Source organism: Xenopus laevis, chromosome 7S, assembly GCF_017654675.1.
Source record: "Xenopus laevis strain J_2021 chromosome 7S, Xenopus_laevis_v10.1, whole genome shotgun sequence".
Taxonomy (NCBI): Eukaryota; Metazoa; Chordata; class Amphibia; order Anura; family Pipidae; genus Xenopus; species Xenopus laevis.
The window spans coordinates 16,694,247-16,714,666 of record NC_054384.1 but is presented as its reverse complement, the minus strand read 5'-3'; the positions used below and the strand labels follow the sequence as shown (position 1 = coordinate 16,714,666).

The following is a 20,420-nucleotide window of genomic DNA, read 5'->3' as shown; positions in this document are numbered from 1 at the left end:
TCAATGGAACATTGCAGAAATGTCTACTAGAAATTGTCTATCATCAGGCAACTGTCTTCTATTTTCTGTTACAAACTCCGATCAAATCCACTAGGATTTTTTACGCTTATTTATTATTACATTTTCCCGAAAATTTGCTTTGCGGGCAAAAAAAATCATATTTTCACGTTTTTTTTTTAAATTTTTCATCTGATTTTCACGATTTTTTCAGATTTTTCATCCGAAAACTCAGATTTTTCATCCGAAAACTCAAATTTTTTCCCGAAAACTAAAGAGGTATTATTGCACGAAACCCAGCGCACATCAAAAAATCATTGAGACTTCTCCCATTGACTAATATGCAACCTCGACAGGTCTGAGATACCGGATTTTCTGATTTGGACTTTTCCATCCTCAGGGGCCGATTTTATTTAAAAAAAATCACGACTTTTTTGTGATGTTTGCATTCAGAGTTTAGTAAATAACCCCCTATTTGTATTATATATGATCACTTTGACGAATGCAGGATAACAAAGCAATATAAAATTAGCAGTTGTTTCAGGACAACTAAAAGTGAAAGTGGGTCAAGCTAAATAAAGCCTTTACCATTAAATGTGTTTTGAAATGAACTATAAATAATGTAAGCGTCACAATGTTCAGCATGATTGCTACATACTAGAAGGGCCTGGTGGTGTATAGCTTTGAGGCCTAAGAGGACATGGCCATGTGTTGTAATAGGGCAGTAAAAAAAATTTTTTTTGTCTAATGTTTTATAATAGCCGCTTGTTTATATAAATTATAGCAGTTTTGCTAAACAAACACACAGTATATGTTAATTACTTTAAAACGTGTTCATTTTTTGGTGTCACTGTTCCTTTAAGTAGACAATTATTATCTAGTAGTATTAAAGACGGAGGACAAATTCAGTATGCCAATACAGGTATGGGATCCGATATCCAGAAACCCGTAATCCAGAAAGCTCAGAATTACATAATGCCCGTCATAGACTCAAATTTATCCAAATAATCTACGTTTTTAAAAATGATTTCCTTTTTCTCTGTAATAATAAAACAGTACATTGTACTTGATCCGCTGTATTACAAATTTACCATCAATAACTTGCCAAAAAACTGCAATTAGCTGTCCATTCTGCCCCTCCCCAAACTGTCCTTCCACCTGACCAAGTATATTAAAGGGGTGGTTCACCTTTAAGTTATCTATAAGAATGTTATATAACAGCCAAGATTTAACAATGGTCAATTAGTCTTTGTTTTTAGTTTTTATTGTTTACAAATCATTTGATGTCTTCTTCTGACTCTTGCTTTCAAACAGTGGTCACTGCCTGTTAATATTTCTTTCTATTCCTTATCTTTATATCTATATCCAGGCCGATTTCTATTTATATTCCAACATCTTATTTATGCCTTGTCGCTAGAGTAATCTGGACCCTAGCAACCAGGCAGCAAATTAAAATCCAAACTGGAGAGATGCTGAACAAAAAGATCAACTGCAAATTTTCTCAAAATTTCACTCTCTACAATCTACATCATACTTTAAGTTAATTCTAAGTGGAACAACCTCTTTAAGCCCTAAATTCTCACTCCCGCCAAATGTTTTAAATGAACACCAAGGGGCAGATTTATTAAGGGTGGAAGTAAAAATTCGAATTTCAATTTGCAAATAGCTTTTTTTTTGGTCAAAACTCTCAAATTGAAATTATTGAATCGCGTTTTAATTCGAGATTTATCATACTTTGGCCCTTTAAGAACTCAAATTCAACTATTCGCTACCTAAAACCTGCCGAATTACTGTATAAGTCAACGGGAGAGGTCCAGGGATCAGTTTGGTGATGGTTTGCAGCCTTCCTGAGTTTTTTCGGAGAAAAAAAAACGAAGAGAGTTTTTTAAATTTGAATTCAGTTTTTCTAATTCAAATGAAATTTAAATTGAGTTTTCGGGTCAATTCAATTCGTCCAAGCTGAGAAAATTTGATTTTATTCATAAATATCGAGTCGAATTTCAAATTTATGGGAATTTAAAAAAAAAAAAAACTCACATGAATTCGAAATTCGACCCTTGATAAATGTGCCTCCAACTGTTTACACATAGGAGTAATTATATCGTTAAGTCAAAAATATCCTGATGAATAAGATAGTGGCTGGCTACCTTGAGCTTCTTTTATTCTTAAACAACTCGTCACTTATTTAAGGTTTCATTATAGAATACAATAGAAGCAATTATATGTCTGTGCTTTTCTCCAATCAGGAGCAAATGCAAAATGTAACGGAGCAGTAAAAGCCCAATCCCGGTCCCTCAGAAACATCACTGTGGCATATTAATGCAATTAAACTGAAGATTGATGGATTATGTGCTTCAATGGCAAGGATAATATTGCAGATCACTTTAAATGGTGGCAATGTTCCTTTCTTGTATTCAGCCATTCAGCCGTGATTTGCAAATTGGGATGATAAAAGATACTGTATACATGCTGAAGTTCCTTTATGCTCGCATGCAGAACGGATGCTTTTCAGACAATACACTATAGTCTATAATTCTTATCAGGGCCCCAGGAATAATTGAAGGACAGGTATCGGATCTGTTATCCGGAAACCCGTTAAAGGGGTTGTTCACCTTCAAACAACTAGTTTTCAGATAGATCACAGAAATAACAACTTTTTCCAATTACTTTGTATTTCCTATGTGTCACCGTTTTTCTAATATAAGTGTCATTCTTCATCTTCTAAAGCAGCTCTGGGAGAGGGGGTCGCCGACCCTGTAAACTGTTCTAAATTGATACATTTAGTTGATACATTTCTTGCGTTTGTCCCTATTGAGCAGAATCCCTGAGTTTCATTGAAGGCAGCTGTTGGAATTGATACAATAGTTGCTAATACTCCAGAGAAGCTCCTGAGAAATGTATCAACTAAATGTTGCAAAATTGTAACAGTTCAGAGTCTGCCCCTGAATTACTGATCTGCCAGGTTAGTTACGCCACTCTGCCTAGACCTATCCTTTGCATGGGTGGCTTTTTATTATATATATTATGCCCATTTTCTACATTACACGCAGCTTTCTATCTTAACAAGAGCAAGTAAATAATAACTTTAAAGGGCATGTAAAGGCAAAAAAATAAAATCCCATTTTTACTTTCTTTAATGAAAAATAACTTATCTCCAATATACTTAAATTAAAAAATATGAACCGTTTTTATAAGAAACCTGACTGTATGCAGTAAAATGCGCCCTTCATTTACTGCTGTGGTGAGGAATTATAAGATGATTTCTAACTGCTCTGCAGGGAAACAATCATACTTATGAACAGCAGGGGGAGCCCCCGTCTTACTTCCCAGCCATGCAGAACTTAAGCAGCTTTGTTTGTTTCCCTGTAGAGCAGTCGGAGAATGTGTAGAGATTTGTATTGGATTTTATTTTTGCCTTTACATTCCCTAATCTGTTTCCAACTCCAGATGCAGAGACAAAGATCATGGAGCCAGATTTAAACAGATAAACTGGGATTCTATTTGGAGGATTATTTTGCTGCAGCCACTGGTTCTACAGAGTTGGAGAAAGTTTGTATTAAACAATACAAAAACTATAAAATCCACATTAGATTACATGACAACACATGACCCAGTGCAGTCTGTATATTCTGATTATTAATCAGTCTCGGCTTCTGGAAGATATTATTTGTCTTGTTCTGTTTTGATAATTTATGATGATCCCTAAGCAGCCCAGACCACACTGAGCATGTGCACAGTCTTGGTCTTGCAGCCCTAAATTACCCCCGATATAGGCATGCCCGTTAGTGGCATATCGGGGAAAGATTGGCTCGTTTGGCGATGTCGCCAAACGAGCGGATCTATTCTTCTATGGCCACCTTTATCCCTTTAAACACGAACACATATGGAATCCACAGCCTGCATGGCTAATTAGCAATTCATTTAGATGAATGATGCAAACTGAACTGTTTTATGTGCAGCCATGCATCTAAATGAATTGCTTATGCAGGCCATGGATTCCATATCTGTTCGGTTTTAAAGGGGTGAGGTGACAACCCTTGTCCTACGTCCCAACCATCACATGAAATGGGTATACAGCATTTATGTATAGCAGCTCTAACAGGAAACCATCCCACAACACCCCTCCCAAAAAAATTGCTTTGTTAGACGTTCATGTATCCCCATGGGTTTTGACTCGATTAAAGGAATCTGCTTCATTATAGCCGAGAAGCACGAATATTCCTTAGTGTATTGCTTTTAGCTTCCATCTACAATAAAGGGGAAATGTGTAGAGCATGTTGCATGATTTCTCTTTAAAAAAAAAAAATCTATATTAAACAATCCACTGTGTATATAAAAAAAACACACACACACAAGAATTTGACTTGTGATACATTATGCGACAAGGGCAACACAAGAAACATGTATACCCTTAGGCTATGATTTGTAAGCTCTCACATACACACAAAAGAAAATCTATTTCATGCCAGACATATTATATAAAACGGAGACCGGCCCTTTTTTTTGCTGTGTATGTTACTACTAGGTTTCACTGTAGAGCCGGGATGTTAGAGATAGCGTGAGAGCGCAGCAGAGTATGAAAATAATAAGGCTTTTCCCTGCTTCATTCTCGAGTGAACATGTCAAATTCTGAACTTGTAAGTGCCCTAGAAGCGCACAGGAGACAACGCAAGGCACGCAGGCTTTTGTTAATGTGGTGTCTCAGGAAGTAAAAATGTCTTCTAATACTCTCACCGCCCATGCAAAGGTTATGCTATGATTTTTTTTTCTGATTGGGTTTAGGAACTGTTCAAAAGGTTCCATGTCCTATGAGACAATAGTACAAGTACAAGCCAGTAGTTCTATTTAAAAAAAAAAAAAAAAAAAGTAATCTTAGCAGAAATGCAACTGGGGATTTAAAGGGGGACCAAAGGCAAAAAATATTCCTGGCTAAATGGAAATGTATTCCAATCCATGGGGCAAATTTATTAAAGGGTGAAGTGATAAAACGTTGGCGAAAATACGCCAGCGTGACGTCATTTCGGTACTTTGCCAATTTACTAACGGGCACAGGCGTAACTTCACTAGCGGAGGAGACTGACGCTGGCGCTCATTCGCACTCAATCGAAAGGCGAAGTTGTGCTCTGTGCAAATTCACTAAGATGCGGATTTTACTGAACATTAACTCTTGCGTCAGACTTGCCTTAGTCACCTCAGACCAGGTGAAGAGCAATAGAGTAGATAGGAGTTCCTCAAAATTTAGTTGAAAAATGTTCTAATTCCCCAAAAAAACGCTGGCGTCTTTTCATTTTTTCAGGGTGATAGGCTGCAAAAGAGCGTAAAATTTTTTTGGGGTAACCGGCTTCCCCCCTACATTTTTTAACATATGGCACATGAAATATACACTGGGCTCATGTGTAGGGCAATATAACAACTCCTGGCAAAGTGTTGCACTGCCTGCGAAGCCATCGCTGGCGAATTTTCATGTGCGTGTGCTAGTGATGTGCGGGCTGGCCTGATACCCACGGGTCGGGCGGGTTCGGGCCGACCTCACACCTCCGGTTAAGCTCTTCTTCCTGCTCTCCCGGCCCTCCACCTTGCACTGCCAGCTTCCTTTTTTTATAGACACGCGCCTTACGCCCCGCCCCTTTTTGTGATGTCATCGGCAGGGAAGGTCTGCGCGGGCCTATAAAAGGAACCTGGAAGTCACAGGCAGGCACAGGTTCACGGAGGGCGGGTTAGGGTCTGCACATCACAAGGGTGCGTATATATAATAGGGCAAAATGGCCGATCAGGTCGCCTAGGGGAAACTGCCGAAATGGTCCAAATAGAGCTCCGCAGTTCATAAGATATATCTACATTCTCATGCTAGTTACCGCCTATTTACAATTAAAGGAACAGTAACATTTCTGCATCATTTGAAATCCTGGCAGGGAAGGAGGGACTAAACACTGATGTCACAAATTGTAACAACTTCTCCACAGCTTACAGACAGCATGCAGGAACTACATAACCCACAATGCATTGCACTGGGGTGTTCCGTTCCTTATTGAAATAACGTGTGCAGGGAATGCACACTGCTGGCTGTTGATACAAAGTAACAGTAGTCAGCCAGCTCAGCAAAGTAGTCAGACAGATCAGTAGCAGAGCAGGGGGCTAGACATAGGGAACTGTCAGAAACCATTAAAAAACATGAAATGTCTGCATATTTTTTAATTGATGTATATTGCAAAGTAGCTTGAAATTATGTTTACTTTTCAAAAAGCTTAATTTATGTTTTTGTGGAGTTCCCCTTTAAGATTTGTTTGTGCAAAAGTAATATCATGTCATCAGGGGTATTCTGGACCCTGCCTGAGGCAACCGCAGCGATGACGCACTTCCTCCACGATTAACTTTACAGTGTTGGAGTGGAGACGGGGGCTCACTGCCAGTGCAGAGCATTAGAAGTGTCGAAATTCCAATTTAAAAATCACAATTTTGGCCCCTGCAGTTACCAGGAGCAGCTTTTTGCATCCCTTGGTAACCTGCTGCCACCTGAGGAGGGTATATATATATATATATATCTTAGTTTTTATCAAGTACAAGCTACTGTTTTATTATTACAGAGAAAAAGGAAATGATTTTTAAAAATTTGGATTATTTGGATAAAATGGAGTCTATGAGGGTGGAGCTTTCTGGATAATGGGTTTCCGGATAACAGATCCCATACCTGTACTATGCCTTAGATGGGATATACTTTTAAAAAAAAAACGCAAAATACTGCAGCACCAAAAGAAAAACACTCCACATTAACATTAATGCCTCTTATAAAAGCTCAGTACTGAATTAAAATCATAACTTTGCATAGCGGTTTTAATGATGCTATATGATGCTATATTGGATATATCACAGAAAATATACGATGGCAATTTAATCAACCAGTTGGAACATCCTGTGTTCTGATTTCGACCTCTGTCAAATGTTCTCTGCTAGCGATTTAACACAATAAAATGAGAGCAGCAGTCAAGCTTTTAAACACATCAGTGTTAGCCAACCTTGCTGCTGGATAATATTCATGTCTGCAGTGGTTTACACGACAGCTGATGCTTATACGTAATAAAGATGGACACTCTGCTAAACGGCCATACACCGATATATCGGCTTTTTTGGCAACTCAAAATGAACGGATCTCTATCCAATTAAGCCGCCCAGGTGATGGAACAAAACTGGCTGATCCGATCATTTGGCTCCAGACCAGCGTCAGAATCATAAAGGGGATCCATGCGAATCTGCTGGGAGAGGGCCACATTGGTGCTCAGATCTGGCTGATTTTCGACCAGATATCAGTCAAGCAAGTGGATAGGATACCGGTGCTTAGACTTGGTCTAGAGGAGCCAAGGCCCATGTGTAGGCAGCTTTACTCAAGACAGACTTTGGCGTTATTGATTAAAGACAACTTTATATGTTTGCATATTCTAGACCAAACCTCTAAGTTATATATGTCTATCTTCCAAAAATCAAGGCATTTGTTTAATTTATTTATAAATACATTTTTAAAAAGCATCAAACACACCCAGGGTCAGTCTGAGGTCCACACCTCGCCTAGGGACCCCGTCGCCAGCCCCTCCCCAATGAACCCATCGTCAGAGAAGGGTGGGGACTCAGGTCTGGGTCAGCGAGGCCCACCAGGTTTATTTCTGGTGTCCCACCACCCCAATCCGACCCTGAACACATTAGTGGCTCCCCATTTCACATTCTGATTGAAATTGCCTTGTAAGCGTTTGTAGAAAGCTGCCAATAAAGCTGGACCATCCAAATGGTTGGACCTTGGAACATCAGCTGTCTGACACAAGGTCCTCATCGATAAATGGATATGGTTGACAGTTGATGGAATCTGCCCACCAGCTTCATCAGTATCTGAATGAGCCCCGTTAAGATATTGATCAGCAAGGCCACACTTTTGTACAAATTAATTTGCTTTGCAACTGAAAAATGAGACAACCAAGAACTTCAAATCATTAATTGGTCAAATCCACTGGACACAATATTTTAAACCCTACTATGTGCAGTCTGCTTTTTGATTTGTCACAGTTGTCACAGTGCGGCCATGGTTTGATTGTGAAGTTTATGCCATGGTTACATCAAGGTTGTCAAATTGTCATACCAGAACTTGGCTACCTCAAGGATGATCCCAAAAGTAATGACTAAAAAGTTGGCCCTAACTCATGGGGATGCTGTTCTAATGCAGAAGTGGCAGGTATTTTCTGGCCAAGGCCAACGTTTACGGATTCTCAATAGACACTATAAACTGGAAACATCATATCTTGGGTACATTTTCTATTTATATGTATGAGGTCTTTGATGAGCTCAGTCCAAGTCTGCAAGACAGCAGGACCCACCTACACATATAAATGAAACCATAGATAGAGATGGATAGATTGATTTATTCAAAGGGTATGTTGGATAATAGATTCTTTTCCTCATGTAGGTATGTGTGTCTGTGTTGCTTTGGAAATACATCACAAACACTCTTGTAGCTAAAATGCATTTTTAAGAGGGGCCAAGGGAAGCAAAAACTGGCAACTGAGAAAGTGAGAAGAAAGTCTCCAGCTCCAGAGCTAATCACAGTGGCATTCAGCATGAATATAACAGACAAAATGAAAATAGCGAGGTGTTTCTCAATCAGCGAACATTGGACCTGGGCCAGTTTCTGACAACTTCACTGCTGCCACCATCAAATAGACTCAAAATTGTTTTGTACTTTAATAAACGTTCTCAGAAAGCTTACAAAACAACCAGCTGGTCCCAGGATTGAGATTGCTTCAACGACCCATGCACAGAATATTCCACAGGTGGACAAGTTGTTTTCATTATCCATCTGAGAGATGTGTACCTGAATAGCGCAATGGGGGACAGGGGGTTTGCTTGCAGGGGACACATTCAGCCTTTCAAGTGTTTTTGGTGGCTCTTAGGCATCGGCGTCAAGTCAGATGTGACGGAAATAAGGTAAGCAACAGGAACGTGGGATGATGTTGCATCGTTCATCCGACACAACACGACTGTCGGATGCAGACGATGTGTCGCGTCGGATGATCACTGCGACTTCATCCGACATTTTCATCTCTTACCTTATTTCTGTTGCGTTCAACTTGACGCCTGCGTTTTTGCACAGCGTGTCGGATCGCACCAAAATCGCCCATGGAGTTCCTCCCTTAGGCCCCATGGGTTTTTGAAATCTCAAATTTAGTTTGTGAATGTGAGTAAGTTGAACAGCAAATTGGACAGTGCTGCCTATTTTATAGCAGCAAACACTTGAGATATGAGATAGATATGAGAAAATGGAAGCCCTCTAGATCATGTTCGGATTATACGTGTAATACACATACATATTCCGAATAAAGTGGATCACCGTACCAGAGACCACCCCTTCAGACTAGAAGAAAAGAAATTTAATTTGAAGCAACTTAGGTGTGAGGACAGTGATGTTGTGATGGCTGATTCAGTTAATGCCTTTAGGAATGGCTTGGATGATTTCTTGGACAAGAATAATATCCAAGGCTACTGTGATACTAAACTCTATAGTTAGTATAGATATGGGTATATATAATTTATGTCAGTGTATGGAGGGGTCAGTGCGTGTATGGATGCTGGGTTTCATTTGGAGGGGTTGAACTTGATGGACTTTGATATTTTTTCAAACCGATCTAACTATGTAACTAGAGATGTGGTGCATTACTGTATATATGGTGTAACAAATATAGTCCTGCACAGGCCCAGTTTGTGACACCGAGATCAATAACCACCACCTGGATTTTCCTTTTTTACTTGCCTGGATTGACTTCCCAATCCAACCTGCAACTGCCTTGTCCATAACCCAACTAGCTACCTGCTGTCCATCATGAAACCAGGGGTGCTATTGCTGCAAACCTGAAGCGACAGCTAAATAGAGGGTGGGGAGCAAAATCAGAACAAAAATAGGGGGGGAAGGAGTGAAATGAGCTTTAATTGAGACCTACATCCAACAATTACCACTTTTCTGCAGGTAACCCACCCTGCAGTGCTGGACTCTATCACAAGCAAGGAATCAAACACTTGAGGAAATGTCAGCAGATTAGGTTCATAGAGTTTAATGCCAGTAGCTGGTCTTTATTGTAATGTGCACAGTAACATCTAGACCCTATACTGCACAATTAAGAATGGGGATTAATTAATCCATTACACTTTACTCCCCTGTGTTTATGACACCTGAGAGCACAGGTAGCACATATGGCACAGCTAGGTTTACAGAGAACAATAATCCTCCATAAAAAGCGAGATTCGTTTGCAGTGATTATAAATGAAAATAAATATCTCACTCTTGTTGTATTAAATAACCTGGGCAGGACACATATCCAGCATAATTCTATATAATCCCTTTAAACAAACACCTATAACAAATATAACGTTCCCATTGCAATATCTTCCCAAACCAAATAAATCAGCTCAATATAAAGTCAGCGCCTTACCAAAAGTGATAGAAGCATTAATAATGTCTCCATCTTGTGAGCCTCACATTAATACAACCCAGGGATCTTTTGTAAGATACAAATGTTCTAAATCAAAGTTATTTTTTAATATCCCAGCCATAGTACATTTGTTGCCTACAGATATTTCATCAAATATAAATCAATGCCAATTCTTCAGTGATAATATTTAGAATGTATTCTTTTATGCTTTGCTAACAAAGTTACTCACTCTATATATATATATATATATATATATATATATATATATATATATATATATATATATATATATATATATATATATATATATATATATATATATATACATACATACATACATACATACACACACTAAACCTGGAAATATATAAATCACAATAATCTTTTATTATTAAAGGGCCACTATATTCTTCATTACCCATGCAGAATTATGCTTAGTACAGGGGAAGGAATATTAAGGCATGGTTTTATGGGATCTCTTTGTACAGGCTAAGTGAAAACATACAAACATTTCACTGCCCTGGAAAGTTCCATTATAGCCTGATTATGTCTGTTTATACCACTCCCCCCTAGGCTACTAGACCACACCTTCTTCCGCTAAAGAATTATAACACAATCTGGGCTCATTTAAGAGCACTGGGCAAATATGCACATGGGCAGTAACCCATAGAAACCAATCATTACCAGGTTACCATTTTTCAGCAAAATGATTAGAGTGTTGGGGAGCACCTCCCATCCGTAACTGAGAACAGTGAATGGTGTGCAGGGTCAAGTAAGCAATTATTTGTGAAAATAGGAGAAAAAGAACTGACCCATATTACTGCACCCTCCCATCAGTTACATCCAACGTCTCATATAGAAATAAGATAAAACTTAACTTTTATTGACCATTTAAATAATTTTTTGTCAAGTCATCAACAATAAAAACCAGGGTTAGTGACATGGAGGCGAATTGACCAAGGGCAAGGAATAGGTCAGGAATAGGGAAAATAAGGATTTATGGGATATTGGTTATTCTGCCTGAACCAGTATAATGTTATATCACATCCGCAGGTATTACTAGGTAACTATTAGTGGTTATGCATTTATAAATTGACAACATAACGTGCATCTCAGTAGAACAGGACGGTGTACCAAGATATATTGATACAAATATAACCCTAATTTGGTTACTATCTCTTTAAATAGCAATTTAGCCTTGGCAATCCAGGGGCCCTGAATCCCTTTTGCATATGAAAAGTACAGTGAACTGGGAATTACAGCGCAGTGCTTTCACCTAGGGAACACACCTCAGAGGGATTCCACTAGGAATAATAAAACGCACACAGTTTGCAAATGAAACAAGTATAAACTTTATATAAACTGCAGTAAAACTTGGGCAAACTAATACACCATGCACTCCTACACTGGGGACACGTGGGACACTACCTAAATCACTATTAGATACTTAACTGTTGCTCCAACACAGTCCTTTTTAATATCAAAGTCCCAATCCTCCGGAAGGGGTTAATAACCACACAGTTCAAATGAAATGTCTCTTCCCCAGAGCTCTTATTCCCTAGGTAGAGCTACCATTTCCCAAAAGTACCTCTCCCTTTGGAATTTAGCAGCCGCTCTCACGTAGCAGGTAAATACACAAGACTTGTCTTCACTTTGGGGCCCCACGCTTGTATCCAAGCCAGTATTCTCCCTTGGGTGGCTCACTCACTGGGGTGCTCTCAGAGGCAATCACACTGGAGATTATAGGCAGCTCTGCAGCAGGATAAATCTCACTAGTTTCTCCTTCTGAGTCTCTAGCAGCTTGGCAGGGAACAGGCTGGGCTCAATCTGTAGCTCCACAGATTTAACAGCTTCTCTGTACTTGACAGTCTTACAGCTGCTCATGCTGGCACTTGCTATTGGCCACATGTGCCATAGACCAATAGCAGAGCTAGCAAAATGCCTCACTATAATCTTCATATTTGTTCCTGTATACCTAAACAGGGCCAAAATCAAATAATAAGTGGCCCAAGGTAGATAGACAGAAGGTCTGCCGCCATATTGAAGGGGGGGGCAATTACTTAAAGGGGTGGGTCACCTTTATGGTAACTTTTAGTATGTTATTGAATGGCCAATTCTAAGCAACTTTTAAATTTGTTTTCATTAATTATTTTTTATAGTTTTATAGTAATTTGACTTTTTCTTCTGACTCTTTGCAGCTTTCAAATGGGCGTCGCTGACTCCCTTCTAAAAAGCAAATGCTCTCTAAGGCTACAAATGTATTGTTATTGTTACTTCGTATTCCACAACTTTCTATTCAGCCCTTCTCCTATTCATATTCCAGTCTATTATTCAAATCAATGCATGGTTGCTAGGGGAATTTGCACCCTAGCAACCAGATTGCTTAAAATGCAAATCAAAGAGCTGCTGAATAAAAAGTGAAATAACTCAAAAACCTTAAATAATAAAAAATTGTCTCAGAATATTACACTCTACATGATATTAAAAGTTATCTGAAAGGTGAACAACCCCTTTAAGTATATCCACAGAAAGTGCATAGGAAAGTATTCAAAGTGCTCAAAGTCACTAAGATGGGTCCAGGTGCACCAGCCCCAGACCCACAGGGGGTGTAATGCCATAGAAGTAGCAACAAGGAGGTAAGCGATCAAGAAATTCACAAAAGCCAAGTAAATAAAGTGAAAAGGCTTTTAAGAACCTTATGCGTGTCGCGCTGAAGGGCACTTAATCAGCAGCTGGATTCCTTAAGTGCCCACATCCTTATTACATCTTTCCCAAATACAAGATAAAGCAAATAAGTGCAACCTGCAGGTCGAACTACAACTCCCAAAACTCGCAAATGCCGACACAGTCACAGGCATACATTAAGGGCTAGTCCACACGGGGAGATAGCCCTGCGTTTGCGGCGACAAAGCGCCGCGCCAGTCTTGTATGGGCGCCTATGTAAAAACGCCTGTGCTAACCACACGAGGCGATGCGCTTTTCAACAGTCGCCTGAAAAAGCCTGGCGAGGCATTTTCAGGCGACTGTTGAAAAGCGCATCGCCTCGTGTGGTTAGCACAGGCGTTTTTACATAGGCGCCCATACAAAACTGTCGCCTGCGCCGGTCGCGGCGACTGGCGCGGCGCTTTGTCGCCGCGACCGCAAACGCAAGGCTATCTCCCCGTGTGGAATAGCCCTTAAAGTGAATGGCCCTTGCGTGTCACAGCCCTAAGTGAATGTTTTCATTTGTTGTTTTAAAGGTAAACAAATTCAGAAAGCGTCTCTGAGCAGCAAATGAGTTGTAATGTGTTCATTCTCTGTACAGAATGTGTCCCATTCTACTGACCTGCCTCTCTATACTGCATTGTAGCAAACAGAGCCCCACTGGGCAGGAAATTTGTCGCTTTCATGATACACATTAAAGCAAAGCGGGAGGCTGGAGATAAATGTTTTTATTACTTCATTACACAAAATTGGTCAAACAGGGGACTTGCACTTGCTAAAGTGTTATCACCAACCAAACTGCCTTAATCTGATAAGCAGGGATGTGCCTTTTGCAGCTCTCCGGCTGGTGCTGACTCCCACTATTCCTTAAACAGCCTTTTTGTGTACACATGGGCTTCTGTATCAGACTTCCTGTTTTCAGCATAAACCTCCTTGGCTAGGGCTTGAGCATGCTCAGTTTGCTCCTCTCTCCCTCCCTGCTGTAATCTGAGCACAGAGCTATAAGTGATCAGGGAGAGACTCAGGCAGGGAGTGATGTCACACCAAGCTAATATGGCAGCTACTATCCTAAACAAACAGAGTTTCTAGAGCTGTTTACTCAGGTATGGTAAAGCATTCTGCAGAATAATTATAGTGTCATAGTTTGCACTATTGTGGCTAATCGTTTGGCAATAAACTGCTTCAATAGCTTTCCTTCTCCTTTAAAACCAAATGCCTTGCCCCTCTCTCTCTCGCTCTTAGCTTACAGAGAATTCTGAGAATTGTAGTTTAACAATTCGAATAAGGGACTCTGCTTAGTGGAAATCTAAACTTAAATGAAATGCAAACCCTAAAACATAATTTTGCCAAATGAAATAGCGTAATCCCTATATACATTAATTACAAGTTTTTTTTAAACAGTTCTGTAACTGTTCTTGAAAGAAGAATCTGTCCATCCCTTTCTATAGCCTGCTCTGCTGGTTCTGACTTTGGGGACTATGTAGCAGCAGCCATCTGATTAACAGACCCATGAAGAAGCAGAGTTCAGGGATAGAACTGCCAGTGCAGAAAGGCACTAAAAATATTTGAACAAATCTGTAATTGTACTTTGGAAAGATGCATTATCTTTCAACAGGCAAAATGTTGTTGGGTTTACTTCACCTTTAAGCTAGCTCCAGCTGCAGGTAGTTAAAGGGAAACAAGTAGAAAGGATTTCTGAGCCTTAAGATGACCATAGACGTTCAGATTTTATTCTTTGAGCAACGAATGTTTGGATGTCAAGTTCGTTTTGATGCCGCATTCATTCAGATTTAAATTGTAGGGTTAAAGCAGGTAAAATAAGAAAAATCACATAACCTTTGATAGGTAATACTTACAAAGATAGACCACCAATCACCATGGTACAAAGTGACTGTTTAGTGAAGTGACCGTCTCACTGGGTACACATAACAAGCAGTTATTTCTTTCACTAAGACATGAACTGGAAACACAAAAGTAAAGTGTAAAGTCTAAAGTAGCATTTCCAATGGTTCTCCAGGTAATTCTCACTTCTTCACTACTCTGTGCCAGGGAAACCTCTCCTCATCCCTTACTCAAACTCCCATCTCTTGCCCATGAAGTGTGAGAGTAAGCAAGTATGCTGCCTTTCTTGTATTTCTTGTACACTAATTAAGCAGTAGAAGTACCGGAGATACAATGCTACCACTAACAAATTAAGCATCCTTTGTGCAAAAACATAAGGATCCCAGACACTCTTTACTTGGTCACACTAATGTTACAAAAAAAAGTAACGCAAAACTGTCTAAAAAACCTGACCTACAATATAATATAAATATAAATTTGGGTTTTTTTTTTCATTGAAATCCCAACATTTACCTGTTCACAAAATCAAGCTTAATTGGCATGTGATACAAACCAATACTTACTGGAAGCCAAACTGATCACGGGAGCCAGAGGTTTTGCATCCCAATTATACATCTATTTATAGCAGATATGGGATTTTATTAAACGATCAGGGTGAAAAAAATGAAATAGAGCAGAGTCGAGGAGTGTGAGGAGTGTAAGAAGCAGGTCATGGGAGAGACAGACGTCTGCCAGTGCCCAAACCTTTCTCACGCTAGAGTGCCCTGAGCAGCTAAACCCACACGGGGGAATTTCATCCTGGTCTCATGCTCCATTAAGAAAAGCGATGAAGTTCCCCAATCTTTTATAGCATGTTCACAAATCAAAGAACAATTTATATACTAATTATAGAAATAGATTATTATAGATTATTCTATACTAATCCAGGATTCGGTTCAGGATTCGGCCTTTTTCAGCAGGATTCTGATTCGGCCGCACACATATTCTAATTTGCATATGCAAATTAGGGACGGGGAGGGAAATCCTGTGACTTCTGGTCACAAAACAAGGAAGTTAAAAGTGTGTTCTTCTTCATACCCCTAATTTGCATATGCAAATTAAGTTTCGGTTCGGTATTCGGCCAAATCCAAAAATTATGGCCAATCATTCACAAAAGATTCGGGGGTTCGGCCAGATCCAAAATAGTGGATTCGGTGTATCCCTAGAAAAAATGTTTTCCCCTGCCCACCCCTAATTTGGATTGGGTTTGGAATCTGTAATTGTACTTTGGAAAGTTGCCTTATCTCTCAACAGGCGAAAGATTCGGGGTTCAGCCAAATCCAAAATAGTGGATTAGGTGCATCCCTAGTAAAAAATGGTTTCCCCTTCACACCCCTAATTTGCATATGCAAATTAGGATTTGGTTTGTTTGGTATTCGGCCAAATCATTTGCGAAAGATTCAGGGGTTCGGCCAAATCCAAAATAGTGTTTTCAGTGCATCCATAGAAAAAGCATGTTTTCTCCTTCCCACCCCTAATTTGGATTCGGTTCGGTATTCGGCCGAATCTTTCGAAAAAGAATCAGGGGTTCGGCCAAATCCAAAATAGTGGATTCGGAGCATCCCTAGTAAAAAATGTTTCAGTTTGGTATTCGGCCAAATCATTTGCGAAAGATCCAGGGGTTTGGCCACATCCAAAATAGTGTTTTCAGTGCATCCATAGAAAAAGCATGTTTTCTCCTTCCCGCCCCTAATTTGCATATACAAATTAGGATGTGGCTGGGTATTCGGCCGAATCTTTCACAAAAGATTCGGGGGTTCAGCCAAATCCAAAATAGTAGATTCGGTGCAACCCTAGTAAAAAATGTTTTCCCCTTCCCACTCCTAATTTGGATTGGGTTCGGTATTCGGCCGAATCTTTCTCGAAAGATTCAGGGGTTTGGCCAAATCCAAAATAGTGGATTTGGTGCATCCCGAATATATATATATATATATATATATATATATATATATATATATATATATATATATATATATATATATATATATATATATATATATATATATATATATATATATATATACACACACAAAAAACAAATATATAAATATAGTGTGTGTGTATCTACTGACACGTGATATCTATAATTAAGATCCTATATTAAGAAAACTCTGACTTGCTCTACATTTAGATCACTGTCCAGTTTTCAGTAGTTCACTTTATCCGGCAGCATCTGACAGAAACATGAATTCTCAATAAAAACACTTTCATTGCCAAGACCTGTGTGTGTGGTACATTTGTTCATTTATACCCAGACACACAGTGACAGATAATACACACAGGTACACGAATTATATTAATAACTAGAGTCCTACCTGCATTTCTTGTAGCTGCTACTGAACTTCATTTCCCAGCAGCCCCTCTAAAGCCTCTGCAAAGTGTCAGCAGCCCACTGTAAGGAGTGTAAGCACATACTGTAGCACATACTGTAGCACATACTGTACCTCCGCCTGAGCCATGGAGTCAGAGAGCTGTGCTATTACAAAGGGTCCCCGGCTTACAAGATCAGGCAGGGCTCAAGGAGAGAAGAAATGGCTCAGCAGATGGGTGGCAGCCCCTCAAAAAACTGCTGCTCGATCACCCCTCTGCACTCCGGATAAACGCGCTCACAGCAGCCCTTTCATTATTCAGGGAGAGGTTAAAATCACAGAGGAGGGGGGAGCAGATTGTTGGAAAAGAGACGAATCCCCCCTATTGAGATATCAGTGCGCTGCCCATCTCTCCCGCGCTGTACAAGTGGCACACGGAGTCAGTCACAGCCGCGCGGAGCTCCCAATTCAGCACGGGATTCGCCTTTCAAACCGGGTCATTAACCAATTCTGGAGAAGCTCGCAACGCTTTCCGGCGTATGATTGGTCCAACGATGAGCTTTCTCATTGGTTAGCGCTCTCATTGGCCCTGTTTTATATCGGCCTCCTGTGTCAGACCTGGTCACATTGAGGCTGCAGGTTACAGGTAGGATTGGGGAGCGCTATAAACATGTTATATATATCCCGGTGCTGCTTTCAGTCTGTAAGTGGCAGCAGTAGGGGCTCAGGCTATAGGAAATGGGTCATGTGTTTCATATAACATGATTATACCCTATGGCTTTCTGTGTAAGTGATTGCTTGCTGCATGGCAGCTTCTGAGCCCTACTACCATATTGGATTGTAATTCTATAGCACATGCCCAGCTTTACAGCCTATACACACAGCTGGATACGGCTCATAAAAATAAAGCTAATATATATATATATATATATATAATGTTACATAATACACAAAAGCCGTGAATATCTTGTACATTATATCCTTAGAAACGGTGAGTTCTGATGTCATCAGTTGTAAACGGTGAGTTCTGATGTCATTTCTTTCACATGACTCACTGAAACTTGTGTATTATAATAAATAAAGTACCCCCAGTTGTAAAATATGAGGATATTAAAAGTTACCTCAGAGTTCCATGACCTTCGGCCTCGTACATTTATATGGTCATGAAACTCCTCAGTAACTTATAATATCCTTATATTTTACAAGAGGGGGTACTTTATTCACTATGTACAGGTATGGGACCTGTTATCTAGAATGCTCTGGAGCAGGTCCGGACTGGCAATCTGTGGGTTCTGGCAAATGCCACAGGGGCTGCTATAAGGTGCCATAGAAAGTCAGTATTTAGTGGGCTGGTGGGGGCTGTTTGGGCTTATGTGTGGGTTGATTGGGCCCCTTTGTACCTGAAATGCCAGGGCCTATTTTAATACTCAGTCCGGACCTGCTCTGGAGTTGCCTGGATCTTTTAGTAATTTGGATCGCCATATGTAATTTATAGGGATGCACCAAATCCACTATTTTGGATTCAGCCAGACCCCCAAATAATTTGCGAAAAATTCTGTGGAATCCTAATTTGCATATGCAAATTAGGGGTGGGAAGGGGAAAACATTCTTTACTCCCTTGTTTTGTGACAAAAAGTCACGTGATTTCCCTCCCGCCCCTAATTAGCATATGCAAATTCAGGTTCAGCCTGGAATAAGGATTCGGCCGAATCCTGCTGAAAAAGGCCGAATCCAGGGTTTGGTGCATCCCTAGTTATTTATCAAAGTCCGATTTTTTTATTTTCTGGTTGGGAAACCACCATTTTTTCGTAGAAAAGGTTTTTCAGATTTATTAAACCCCGATGGTGTTAAAAATCCAAATAAAAAAGTACTCCATCTCAGACCTGCCGAGGTCATGTAGAAGTCAATGAACGATGTCTCAAAGATATCCTGATCTGTGCTCGGTTTCTGAAAAAGCTGCGGTATTCGGGCATCAAATCTGAAAAAGTCGCAGTATAAAGGTGTCAAATCTGAAAAAGTCGCAGTATTCAGGCGTAATATCTGAAAAAGTCGCAGTATTCAGGCTATTCATATCTTAAACAATCTCAGTATTCGAGCGTCAAATCTGAAAAAGTCGCAGTATTTGGGCGTCATATCTGAAAAAGGCTCAGATGCAGACTTTTTTTTTACGATCTTATCAAGACTTTTCTCACACTAGAATTTAATGATAAATGTGGGGGAAAGGTCTGTGGATTTTGACAGAGTGGCTTTCCAAAAATAATGAGATAAATTCAGATTTTGGTCTTCTAGATAACGGATCTTTCGATAATTTGGATCTTCCTACCATACATTTACTAGAAAATCATGTAAATATTAAATAAACTCAATAGGCTATTTTTGCCTCCAATAAGGAGGAATTATATCGTAGTTTAACCTTTCCGTAATTCTGAGCTTTCTGGATAGAAGATTTCCAGATAACAGATCCCATACCTGTACTGTTTTATTATTTCTGGGGGATAAAGGAAATAATGTTTAAAAATTTGGTTTATTGGAGTCTATGGGAGATGGCCTTCACATAAATTGGAACTTTCTGGATAATGGGTTATGTAAAAGTACTTTGACTGCTGGGCTGTAACTGATTTTCGTTACTGTACATACCATTAAGCACAGTGGTGATGGGCAACTTCCAGCAGAGTATGATGCTACATGAGGCTCTGCTACTTAGACTGGGCATATCTAAGTGGCAGAGGAAGGGAGTTGTAGTTGAGCTCTCAGGTAGAACAAAGTCAGTGGGACACGAGTAATGTGAACAGGTGATTTATTGAATAGCAGCATCAGAACAATGATGGGTGTTAAATTTGGAAGTCTTTATGCAGCTGATAGTGTAATATTTCAAGAGCAGAACTGACAACTCAAAGGATGTAGAACATCAAAAGAGGTTCTTGGTTGAACCATTCCAGATGCTGGGGTGCCCCCAGTGAATACCATCCAGGGAAGAGGGCGTGAAACTGGGTCCTGTTCCACTGTGGTCCAATACTTCTAAACTGGGTCTTGGAACTGCTCTTACTCGTCTTACATTACACCTCTT

General features: G+C 39.8%; 1 protein-coding gene across 1 annotated transcript in view; it reads right to left on the bottom strand.

Annotated features, from left to right (window-relative positions):
* Nucleotides 1–17,975, bottom strand: part of XB5817455.S (provisional ortholog of heparan sulfate-glucosamine 3-sulfotransferase 1 S homeolog) — a 97,691-nt gene extending 79,716 nt beyond the window's left edge. Inside the window, exon 1 of the mRNA XM_018227418.2 lies at nucleotides 17,360–17,975. The gene's annotated coding sequence lies outside the window, so the exon portion shown is untranslated. The remainder of the gene's footprint in view (nucleotides 1–17,359) is intronic.
* Nucleotides 17,976–20,420: the final 2,445 nt, after the last annotated feature.